Source organism: Schistocerca cancellata, chromosome 8, assembly GCF_023864275.1.
Source record: "Schistocerca cancellata isolate TAMUIC-IGC-003103 chromosome 8, iqSchCanc2.1, whole genome shotgun sequence".
Taxonomy (NCBI): domain Eukaryota; kingdom Metazoa; phylum Arthropoda; class Insecta; order Orthoptera; family Acrididae; genus Schistocerca; species Schistocerca cancellata.
The window spans coordinates 71,563,874-71,577,289 of NC_064633.1; positions in this window are offsets into that span (position 1 = coordinate 71,563,874).

Sequence of the window (13,416 nt, forward strand, 5' to 3'; positions counted from 1 at the left end):
ACCTTATGGTATTTTCCTGTGAGTCTAGTTTTTTGATTCATACGCTATACTGACAGTTTATTGTAACGTTCCGGCCATCTTAATGACGATGGACTACTTAAATAGCGTCGCGATTCAATACATCGTCCTCCAGTCGAAATGTCTCCAAGGTCAACTTATCGTCGTTCTCCTTTGTGTCTAGTTTTTGGAATCCCACGCAAAAAAGACAGTTAATTGTTACGTTCCGAACCTATTAATGACGAGGGAACACACAAATTGTGTCGCAATTGAATACATCGTCCTCCAGCCGACTTGTCTCAAAGTGTCTATTACTGCCTCGGTTACTTTATGGTCGTTCTTCTGTGATTCTAGTTTTTCGAATCCGACGCAGAACTGGCTGTTATCGTACCATTCCGAGCCTCTTAATGTCGACGGAACAAACCAATTGCGTCGCGATTCAATACACCGTCCTCCAGCCGACTTGTCTCCAAGGGCCTATTACTGCCTCGGTCACTTTATGTACATTCTCCTGTGAGTCTAGTTTTTCGAATCCGACTCAGAACTGACATTTAATTGTTACCTTCCGACCCTACTAATATCGATGGAACACACAAATTGTGTCGCGATTGAAAACATCGTCCTCCAGCCGACTTGTCTCCAAGCGTCTATTACTGCCTCGGTCACCTTATGGTCGTTCTTCTGTGAGTCTAGTTTTTCGAATCCGACGCAAAAATGGCTGTTAATCGTACCGTTCCGATTCTCTCAATGTCGATGGAACACACAAATTGCGTCGCGATTCAATACATCGTCCTCCAGCCGACTTATCTCCAAGGGTCTATTACTGCCTCGGTCACCTTATGTTCATTCTCCTGTGAGTCTAGTTTTTCGAATTCGACTCAAAACTGACATTTAATTGTAACCTTGCGACCCTACAAATGTCGATGGACCACACAAATTGCGTCGCGATTTAATGCATCGTCCTCCAGCCAACTTGTCTCCAAGGGTGTATTGCTGCATCGGTCACTTCATGGTCGTTCTCCTGTGAGTCTAATTTTTAAATCTCACGCATAACTATCAGTTAAATGTAACGTTCTGAACCCCTTAATGACGTTGGAACACGCTAATTGCGCCGCGAATCAATACATCGTCCTCCAGCCGACTTGTCTCAAAGCGTCTATTACTGCCTCGGTCACTTTATGGTCGTTCTTCTGTGAGTCTAGTTTTTCGAATCCGACGCAGAACTGGCTGTTAATCGTACCGTTCCGAGCCTCTTAATGTTGACGGAACAAACCAATTGCGTCACGATTCAATACACCGTCCTCCAGCCGACTTGTGTCCAAGGGCCTATTACTGCCTCGGTCACCTTATGTACATTCTCCTGTGAGTCTAGTTTTTCGAATCCGACTCAGAACTGACATTTAATTGTTACCTTCCGACCCTACTAATATCCATGGAACACACAAATTGTGTCGCGATTGAAAACATCGACCTCCAGCCGACTTGTCTCCAAGCGTCTATTACTGCATCGGTCACCTTATGGTCGTTCTTCTGTGAGTCTAGTTTTTCGAATCCGACGCAAAACTAGCTGTTAATTGTACCGTTCCGAGCCTCTTATTGTCGATGGAACACACAAATTGCGTCGCTATTCAATACTTCGTTCTCCAGCCGACTTGTCTCCAAGGGTGTATTGCTGCCTCGGTCACATTGTGGTCGTTGTCATGTGGGTCTAGGTGTTAAATCTGACGCAAAACTGACTATTAATTGTAACGTTCAGAGCCTATTAATGACGATGGAACACACAAATTGCGTCGAGATTCAATACATTGTCCTCCAGCCGACTTGTCTCCAAAGGGTCTATTGCTGCCTTGGTCACCTTATGTATGTTCTCCTGTGAGTCTACATTTCGGAATCCGGCGCAAAACTGAAAATTAATTGTAACGCTCCGACCATGCTAATGACGATGGAAAACACAAATTGCGTCGCAGTTCAATACATCGTCCGCCAGTCGACGTGTCTACAAGGGTCTATTGCTGCCTCGGTCACCTTATGGTTGTTCTCCTGTGAGTCTAGTTTTCCGAATCCGATGCAAAACTGAAATTTAATTGTAACGTTCCAACCCTGCTAATAACGATGGAACACACAAATTGCGTCGCGATTCAATACATCGTCTGCCATTCGACATGTCTACAAGTGTGTATTGCTGCCTCGGTCCCCTTATTGTCGTTCGTCTGAGAGTCTAGTTTTTCGAATCCGACGCAAAACTGACAGTTAATTGTAACGTTAAGACTCTCGTAATGACGATGGAACACACAAATTGCATCGCAATTATAGATCGTCCTCCAGCTGAAATGTCTCCAAGGATCTATTGCTGCCGCGGTCACCTTATAGTCGTTCTCCTGTGAGTATGGATTTTCGAATGCGACGCAAAACTGACATTTAATTGTAACGTTCCGACCCTGCTAATGACGATGGAACACTCAAATTCCATCGTGATTCAATACATTGTCCTCCAGCCGACTTGTCTCCAAGGGTGTATTGCTTCCTCGGTCACCTTATGGTCGTTCTCCTGTGAGTCTAGTTCTTCGATTCCGACGCAAAGCTTTCAGTTAATCGTAAGGTTTCGGTCCTAATTGTGTCGGTGGAAAACAAATTGCGACGCGGTTCAATACATCGTCTTCCAGCTGAAAGGTCCCCAAGGATCTATTGCAGCCTTGATCATTTTACGGTCGTTCTCCTGTGAGTCTAGTTTTTCGAATCCGACGCAAAACTGACCTTTAATTGTAACGTTCCAACCCTGCTAATGACGATGGAACACTCAAATTGCATCGCGATTCAATACATCGTCCTCCAGCCGACTTGTCTCCAAGGGTCTATTGCTGCCTCGGTCACCTTCTCCAGCCGAAATGTCTCCTAGGGTCTGCTGCATTCTCGGTCACCTTATGGTTGTTCTCCTGTGAGTCTAGTTTTTCGAATCCTACGCAAAACTGACATTTAAATCTAACTTTCCGATACTGCAAATAACGATGGAACACACAAATTGCGTCGCAGTTGAATACATAGTCCTCCAGCCGACTTGTCTCCAAGGGTGTACTGCTGCCTCGGTCACCTTATGGTGGTTCTCCTATGGGTCTAGTTTTTGAATCCGAGGCAAAACTGACAGTTAATTGTAACGTTCATAACCCCTTAATGACGATGGAACACACAAATTACGTCGCGGTTCAATACATCGTCCTCCATCTGAAATGTCTCCAAGCCTCAATTGCTGCCTCGGTCACTCTGTCGTCATTCTCTTGTGAGTCTAGTTTTTCGAATCCGACGCAAAACTGACAATTAATTGTACGTTGAAATCCTCCTAATGACGATGGAACACTCAAATTGCATCGCGATTCACTACATCATCCTCCAGCCGACTTGTGTCCAAGGGTGTATTGCTGCCTCGGTCACCTTATGGTCGTTCTCCTGTGAGTCTAGTTTTTTGATTCCGAAGAAACTGTCGGTTTATTGTAAGGTTCCGGCACTCTTAGTGACGATGGAACACACAAATTGCGTCGCAGTTCAATACATCGTCTTCCATCCGAAATTTCTCCATGGGTCTATTGCTGCCTCGTTCACCTTACGGTCTTTCTCTTGTGAGTCTAGTTTTTCGAATGCAACGAAAACCTGACAGTTATTTGTAACGTTCTGTCCCTCTTAATGACGATGGCACAGTTCAATTGCGTCGCGATTCAATACATCATCCTCCAGCCGAAATTTCTCCAAGGGTCCATTGCTGCCTAGGACACCTTATGGTCGATCTCCTGTGAGTGAAGCTTTTGTAATCCGACGCAAAACTTACACTTAATTGTAACGTTCCGACCCTCTTAATGACGATGGAACACACAAATTGCGTCGCGATTCAATACATCGTCCTCCAGCTGACTTGTCTCCAATGGTCAATTGCGTCTTCGGACACCTGATGGTCGTTCTCCTGTGAGTCTAGTTTTTCGATTTCGACGCAAAACTGTCAGTTAATTGTAAGGTTCCGGCCCTCTTAGTGACAATGGAACACTTAAATTGCGTCGCGATTCAATACATCGTCTTCCAGGCGAAATGTCTCCAAGGGTCTATTGCTGCCTCGGTCACCTTATTGTCTTTCTCCTGTGAGTCTAGTTTTTCGAATCCGACGCCAAACTGACATTTAATTGTAACGTTGTGACCCTGCTAATGACGATGGAACACACAAATTGCTTCGCGATTCAACACATCGTCCTCCAGCCTACTTGTCTCCAACGGTCTATTGCTGAATCGGTCACCTTATGGTCGTTCTTCTGTGAGGCTAGTTCTTCGAATCCGACAGAAACTGACATTTAATTGTACCGTTCCGATCCTGATAATGACGATGGAACACTTAAATTGCGTCGCGATTCAATACATCGTCCTCCAGCCGACTTGTATCCAAGGGTCTATTGTTGCCTTGGTCACCTTATGGTCGTTTTCCTGTGAGTCTAGTTTTTCGATTCCGACGGAAAACTGACATTTAATTGTAACCTTCTGACCTTGCTAATGACGATGGACCACACAAATTGCGTCGCGATTCAATACATTGTCCTTCAGCCGACTTGTCTCCAAGGCTGTATTGCGGCCTCGGTCACCTTATGGTTTTTCTCCTGTGAGCCTAGTTTTTTGAATCCGACGCAAAACTGACATTTAATTGTACCGTTCCGAACCTGCTTGACAGGTTAAGGAGGGAGAAGGGTAAAGAGAGGTGGGAAGTGGCAACTGGCAACAGGAGGAACAGGCCTAGAACTTTGTCTGACAGCTTTATGGTGAATGTCGAAAATAGATTTGACCTGTTGCTTCAGTTAGAAGTTGGTGAGCCTCATGCAGGTGCAGATGTAGACAGGGCACAACAAACTTTCAACAGCAAATTGAAAAGTAAGATTGTAGGGAATTCAGTAAAGAGAAAGAAAGTGTTGTTGTTAGGTAGTTCCCATGGGAGAGGTGTTGGCCAACTTTTGCAGGATGAACTAGGATCAGAATACCAGGTCACCAATTGTTTTAAACCTAGTGCTCTGCTGGAGCAGGTGACAGAGGATTTAGGATCACTTTGCAAAGATTTCACTAAGGATGACACTGTGGTTATACTGGGTGGGGCAGGTATTGACAGAGATCCTGGGTACAGTATAGAGTGTGACCTGGCAAAGATTGCATCAGCATTGAAGCATACTAGTGTTGAGTTTGTATCTGTTCTTGGGCGCCATGACCGACCTCATTTGAACTCTTCTGTCAAGAGAGTTAATTTGGAGCTGGAACGGCTGCTCATGTCGGGTGTGGGGTCACACATTGGTGTGGTTCATGTTGATTCTCTCAGTAGGTGGGATTATACTAGGCATGGCCTTCACCTCAACAGGAAGGGGGAGGGTAAATTGGCTGGGGAAATAGCAGGAAAGCTAAAGGGGGGAGGCACTGTCATGAGTGGTAAAATACCAGTGGTTATAGGATTGAGAAAAGACCCTTTTTTAGGGTAGGGAGGACAGAAAGAAAACAAATTTTAAGAGAGGTTAGAACTGAGACAAACCTTCAGTTTGAGAAAGAAATCAAAAAACATAATTCCAGTTTATTACATCAGCATAAACAGCCATTGGTTAAGAATTTTCAACTGTCAGCAGATAGTTTAACTCCACTCAATTTTAACTCAGTCAATGTGAAATGTCAGCTATCTTTATTGTATTGCATCAAAATATTCGAGGACTGAGAAATAAAATTAATGAATTAACTGTCTGCATAGATGAATTAGAGTCTTCAAACCCAGCTGACATAATCTGCCTCTCTGAACATCATGTGACCACTGGTATAGAACTTTTAAGTTTACAGGGTTTAGGTTAGCATCTCACTTTTGTCGATCAGAAATGGAGAAAGGAGGAGTTGCCACATTCATCAGGAACTTTCATAAATTTAAGAACATAGACATTCATAAATTTTGCCTAGAACAGCATATGGAAGCATGTGCAACAGAATTAGAATTTCACAAAAAATCCTTCATAGTATTAAGTGTATATCGAGCACCTGCAGGTAACTTTAATCTGTTTGTAAACCACCTTGAAGCTGTACTGGCCCATTTAACAACCAAAAACAAAGAAATAGTGGTTGCTGGTGATTTCAATGTAGATTTCCTTAAAGACTCTCCCAATAAGAACTTATTTGAGTTAGTAACACTATCATTCAACTTAATTCCCACTGTAAAGTCCCCCACTAGGATAGCCACTTGCTCACAAACAGCCATTGATAATATCTTTACAGAAAAGTCCAATGAACAAAATTATATTACAAAACCAATAGTCAACGGCCTCTCAGACCATGACATGCAGTTCCTTCTGTTAAATGTTAATACTGAACAGGATATAAAATCTGTTAAATCTGAGCTCAAGAGGGTAATCAGTAAGCCAAAAATTGATTATTTTAGGACACTCCTCAGAGACATTCACTGGACTGATGTTTACAGTGCGCATGGCATGAATGAAAAATATAACATTTTTGCTAATAAAGTCCTTACCTTATTCGAACACTGCTTTCCCCCAAAACTTACCAAGGTTGGAGCAAAGTCTACAAAGAAGCCATGGATTATTACTCAAGGAATAGGGGTACCTTGTAAAACAAAAAGAAAACTGTATCTGTCAATCCGAAACATTTCCAATGTTGATGCTATAGCTCATTATAAGAAATACTGCAAAATATTAAAGACTGTAATACGGATGTCAAACCAAATATATTACAAGGAAAAGATAGTCATATCAGATAACAAAATAAAGACAATATGGGATATAGTGAAGGAGGAGACCGGTAGAACTAGACATGAAGAGGAAGAAATAGCATTAAGAGTAAATGATACATTGGTGACAGATGTGTATAGTGTTGCAGAACTTTTTAACAAAAATTTTATAACTGTTACTGAAAAGATGGGGTTGTCAGGTTTGGTAGATGCTGCTATGGATTACCTTAGACCAGACATTTCAAGTAACTTCCATAACATGAATTTGACCCTCACTACCCCAACAGAAATAATGTCCATCATAAAATCTTTAAAATCAAAAACATCTAGTGGGTATGATGAAATATCAACAAAGTTAATTAAAGAATGTGATTCTGGGCTAAGTAACATATTAAGCTGTTGTGTAAGCAGTCGTTTATCAGTGGAATATTTCCTGAGTGGCTGAAATATGCTGAAGTTAAGCCACTGTTTAAGAAGGGAGATAAAGAAATAGCATCAAATTTCCGTCCAATTTCACTGTTGCCAGCATTCTCAAAAATTTTCGAAAAAGTAATGTCCAGTCATCTTTATAACCATCTTATCTCAAATAACATACTGTCAAAGTCACAGTTTGGATTTCTAAAAGGTTCTGATATTGAGAAGGCTATCTACACTTACAGTGAAAATGTGCTTAATTCATTAGACAAAAAACTGCAGGCAACTGGTATATTTTGTGATCTGTCAAAGGCATTTGACTGTGTAAATCACAATATCCTTTTAAGTAAACTAGAATATTATAGTGTAATGGGAAATGCTGCAAAATGGTTCAAATCTTATATCTCTGGCAGGAAACAAAGGGTGTTATTAGGAGAGAGGCATGTATCAAGCTATCAGGCATCATCCAACTGGGAACTAATTACATGTGGGGTCCCACAAGATTCCATTTTGGGGCCCTTACTTTTTCTTGTGTATATCAATGACCTTTCATCAGTAACATTACCAGATGCCAAGTTTGTTTTGTTTGCCGATGATACAAACATTGCAATGAACAGCAAATCAAATGTAGTCGTAGAAAGATCAGCCAATAAAATATTTGTGGACATTAATCACTGGTTCCTAGCCAATTCTTTGTCACTAAACTTTGAAAAAACACACTACATGCAGTTCAGAACTTGTAAGGGGTGTCCCAAGAGCATATGTCTAACATATGATGACAAGAAGATAGAAGAAGTGGACAGTGTTAAATTCTTGGGATTACAGCTTGATATTAAATTCAACTGGGAGGAGCACACCACAGAACTGCTGAAGTGTCTTAACAAATCTCTGTTTGCAATGCGAATTTTGTCAGACATAGGGGATATAAAAATGAAAAAGTTGGCATACTATGCTTACTTTCATTCCATAATGTCATATGGGATTATTTTTTGGGGTAATTCATCAAGCCAAGCTAAAGTTTTCCGGGCGCAAAGACGTGCAGTAAGAGTTATATGTGGTGTGAACTCAAGAACATCCTGCAGAAGCCTGTTTAGGGAACTAGGGATACTAACTACTGTTTCCCAATATATTTATTCCTTAATGAAATTTGTCATTAAAAATATATCACTTTTTCAAACCAACAGCTCAATTCATGGAATCAATACTAGAAATAAGAATAATCTTCACAAGGATTTAAAGTCACTTAGTCTTGTACAAAAAAGTGTCCATTATTCAGGAACACACATTTTCAATAACTTGCCAGCAGCCATAAAAAGCTTAACAACCAATGAAATTCAGTTTAAGAGAAGCCTAAAGGATTTATTGGTGGCCAACTCCTTCTACTCCATTGATGAATTTCTTAGTAAAACCCACTGATTTGTATATAAGTACAACATAACTTCGGCACAATTTCAGTGCAGTAATGTGTTCATTGAAAATTTGTGTGTGTGTGTGTGTGTGTGTGTGTATGTGTGTGTAAGTTTAATCAAACTTCTGCACCATTTCAGTGCAGTAATATGTTCATTGTAAATAAGTATTACAGTAGTTGTATTACATGTTTATTACCTTATTAATAAATAAAAAACTTTTTTATTTTAAATTCAGTGCATTAGTATTTGTAAAATGACTCTTAGTGTTCATTAAAAAAATGACGATCATTCCACTTGGGACCAGTGGAATGGTACATTAGCTTACTTGTTTTAGTTGTAAATATTTGTCGTGTATTGTTGTTTTTCTGACATGTTCCACATCCTGGAGGACCTCCTCACTACAGATCAATTGGAATGAAAGTAAATCTAATCTAATCTAATCTAAGCTACTCGAGTCTTTCAAGAAAAAATTCCCGGCGAAGCAATGAAAAAGCTTTTACAGGTATCGATGGACGGCCCTAACGTCAACTTCGCGTTCTTAAGGGAACTTAAAATTTTTTTCAAAGAAATTGAAGGAGTAGACACCGTTTTACTGGAAATTTAAAAAGGGAAATGGATAGGTTGAAGTTATATATAGTGCGAATTAGTGAAGTTCGGTGGCAGGAGGAACAAGACGTTTGGTCAGGTGAATACAGGGCAATAAATACAAAATCAAATAGGGGTAATGCAGGAGTAGGTTTAATAATGAATAAAAAAATAGGAGTGCGGGTAAGCTACTACAAACAGCATAGTGAACGCATTATTGTGGCCAAGATAAGCACGAAGCCCATGCCTACTTCAGTAGTATAAGTTTATATGCCAACTAGCTCTGCAGATGACGATGAAATTGATGAAATGTATGATGAGATAAAAGTGCAAAATGGCTAAGCAGGGATGGCTAGAGGACAAATGTAAGGATGTAGCGGCTTATCTCACTAGGGGCAAGATAGATACTGCCTACATGAAAATTAAAGAGACCTTTGGAGAAAAGAGTGCCACTTGTATGAATATCAAGGGCTCAGATGGAAACCCAGTTCTAAGCAAAGAAGGGAAAGCAGAAAGGTGGAAGGAGTATATAGAGGATCTATACAAGGGCGATGTACTTGAGGACAATATAATGGAAATGGAAGAGGATGTAGATGAAGATGAAATGGGAGATACGATATTGCGTGAAGATTTTGACAGAGCACTGAAAGACCTGAGTCGAAACAAGGCCCCGGGAGTAGACAACATTCCATTGGAACTACTGACGGCCTTGGGAGAGCCAGTCCTGACAAAACTCTACCATCTGCTGAGCAAGATGTATGAGACAGGCGAAATACCCTCAGACTTCAAGAAAAATATAATAATTCCAATACCACAAAAAGCAGGTGTTGACAGATGTGAAAATTACCGAACTATCATTTTGATAAGTCGCAACTGCAAAATACTAACGCGAATTCTTTACAGACGAATGGAAAAACTGGTAGAAGCCGACCTCGGGGAAGATTAGTTTGGGTTCCGTAGAAATATTGGATCACGTGAGGCAATACTGACCCTACGACTTATCTTAGAAGCCAGATTAAGGAAAGGCAAACCTACGTTTCTAGCATTTGTAGACTTGGAGAAAGCTTTTGACATTGTTGACTGGAATACTCTCTTTCAAATTCAGAAGAGTCGAGGGATATGAAAGGGAAGCAGTGGTACGGAAGGGAGTGAGACAGGGTTGTAGCCTCTCCCCGATGTTATTCAATCTGTATATTGAGCAAGCAGTAAAGGAAACAAAAGAAAAATTTGGAGTAGGTATTAAAATCCAAGGAGAAGAAATAAAAACGTTGAGGTTCGCCGATGACATTGTAATTCTGTCAGAGACAGCAAAGGAACTGGAAGAGCAGTTGAACGGAATGGACAGTGTCTTGAAAGGAGGATATAAGATGAACATAAACAAAAGCAAAACGAGGATCATGGAATGTAGTCGAATTAAATCAGGTGATGCTGAGGGAATTAGATTAGGAAATGAGACACTTAAAGTAGTCAAGGAGTTTTGTTATTTGGGGAGCAAAATAACTGATGATGGTCGAAGTAGAGAGGATATAAAATGTAGACTGGCAATGGCAAGGAAAGCGTTTCTGAAGAAGAGAAATTTGTTAACATCGAGTATAGATTTAAGTGTCAGGAAGTCGTTTCTGAAAGTATTTGTATGGAGTGTAGCCATGTATGGAAGTGAAACATGGACGATAAATAGTTTGGACAAGAAGAGAATAGAAGCTTCCGAAATGTGGTGCTACAGAAGAATGCTGAAGATTAGATGGGTAGATCACGTAACTAATGAGGGGGTATTGAATAGAGTTGGGGAGAAGAGGAGTTTGTGGCACAACTTGACAAGAAGAAGGGACCGGTTGGTCGGACATGTTCTGAGGCATCAAGGGATCACAAATTTAGCATTGGAGGGCAGCGTGTAGGGTAAAAATCGTAGAAGAAGACCAAGAGATGAATACACTAAACAGATTCAGAAGGATGTAGGTTGCAGTAAGTACTGGGAGATGAAGAAGCTTGCACAGGATAGAGTAGCATGGAGAGCTGCAGCAAACCAATCTCAGGACTGAAGACAACAACAAAAACGGGCTTCACGTTGTTCACGGCGCCTTCTAGTCCGCAATTCAAGAAACACAGTGGATGATAATTCAGTTTTTACGTGCCTTGTACAATATTTTTAAGGATGTCTGTGCCAGATGAGCTCTGTATATTTCGACAACGGAATCGGAACTGTTTCCGTTAAAGTTTTGTGCGATCCGATGGCTACAGAATGTGGAAGTTGCTGAGTGAGCTCTAGTAATGGTTACGTTTCTGCGAATATTTGTTGGAAAACTGGAAGAAAAAAACAAACCAAAATGTGCTAGCTACAGAGTAGTGGAGGATCACCTCAAGGACAAGCTACTTGGTCCGAAAATTGCCTTTTTCAAGACTCTTGCTGGAGACTTGACACCTTTCCTAAAGGATTTCCAATCCGGTTGGCCGCTAGCACCGTTCCTCCACTCTGCTTTGACAGAGATAATGGAGACAACGATGACACGATTTGTCCAGCCGACGAAGATCTCGCCGTCAGTTAATTTGGACAAAGAATCCAAACTTCTGGGTGTGAACCACGTCAAGATTGGGTTCCCGTTAAGAATGAATTCAGGAAGTGCAGGTCTCTCACAGCCCTTGAAATCGCTAAGTTCCGGAACGAATGCAGAAGAGGAATGATCAAGCTTGTGTCAAAGTTGATGGAGAAATCTCCCTTACACTTTAGGTTGACAAAAGCTGTAAGCTGCTTTGATCCCACAATAGTGTGCAGGGAGGCTGGTCCCAAACGATTTCATTCCTTTCTACAGATTTTGGTGGAGAGCAATTGGATGAACGATGTATGTGCCGATAAAGCAGAAGCGCAATACGCTTCTGTTGTAAAGTAGAACTGCAAAACAAAATTTGAAACATTCACCAAAAAGGAGCAACGGCTGGATGAGTTCTGGATGAAATGTCTCAAGAAGCTGAATGCAATGTTCCACGAGCTGAAGAAGGCAATGGAAATCGCGCTCACTTTGTCGCACGGTCAAGCAGCTGCGGAGCGAGGATTCTCGGTGAACAAAAGAGTGCCTCTTCGAGAATACGAGGTAACAATCTGTAGTGAGCAGAAGACTGGTGTACGACGCCATCGAGACACACGGCAGAGTCCAAGGAGTGCCTGTAACAAAGTCCCTTATACACTCTGTAAGAAACTCACGAGATCGATATGCTGAAGACCTCAAAAATCGAAACGACGAGTCATCCAGGAAAAAGGATCATCTGACTAAAAGGAAGATTGTTGACGCAGAAATAAGACAGCTTAAAGAGAAGAAGGCAGAACTTGAGGGGACCATTCAAAACGCTCAGGTAGAGCGAGAATCTGTTACAGAACGAATCAATGCTCTCGCACACAGCTCTAAGTGAATTATTCTCCAAGGTCAATTTCTAAATTACAGTCTTTGTTGTTTGTTACACATGGTACTTCCTTCTAAATTATTTGTTTTATTTGTTGTATTGTCTAATAATAATTAAAATGTTTCTGTAATAAAATGTTTTTAAAACAAATGAAAATGATAGCGTTATTTATTTTAAACTGCTAACTCCCACAGATGTTTAAATATACATATCAAACAATAACTTTCAGGATTAAAAAATATTTGAAAAATAAACCTAATTTAAGAAATTAAGTATTAAAATAAAGACCGGAGCTAAAATTTAGTAACACGAAAATCCGAAAAGAAGGGACTGTAAAAATGCACAAAATCTTTTACGGAAAAAATCTATTATTCTAAAGCGAATAATAGAATAATAAGAGATTTTTTCCGTAAAAGATTTTGTGCATTTTTACAGTCCTTTCTTTTCGGATTTTCGTGTTACTAAGATACGACTTGGCAAACAAATGGTAATGAGATGGGGAGCTATTAATATCAACGGGGGCTACTCTGGGAAGAAGGTAGAGCTGGCAGAGGCTGCAAGTAAGATGGGGCTGGACGTTTTAGCTGTTAGTGACATACGCGTAAGGGGTGAGAAAGAAGAGGAAGTGGGAGAATACAAGGTCTACCTGTCAGGAGTCAAAGCAGGAATAGCACAATGGGGTGTAGGGCTTTACATCAGGAAAGAAATGGAACCCAGCGTAGTTGCAATAAGGTATGTAAACGAACGACTGATGTGGATAGATTTGACAGTGTCTAGCAAGAAAATTAGGATTGTGTCAGTATATTCGCATTGTAAAGGGACAGATCAAGATAAGATGGATAGTTTTTATGAGGCACTCAGTGATGTAGTTGTTAGAGTAAAGGACAA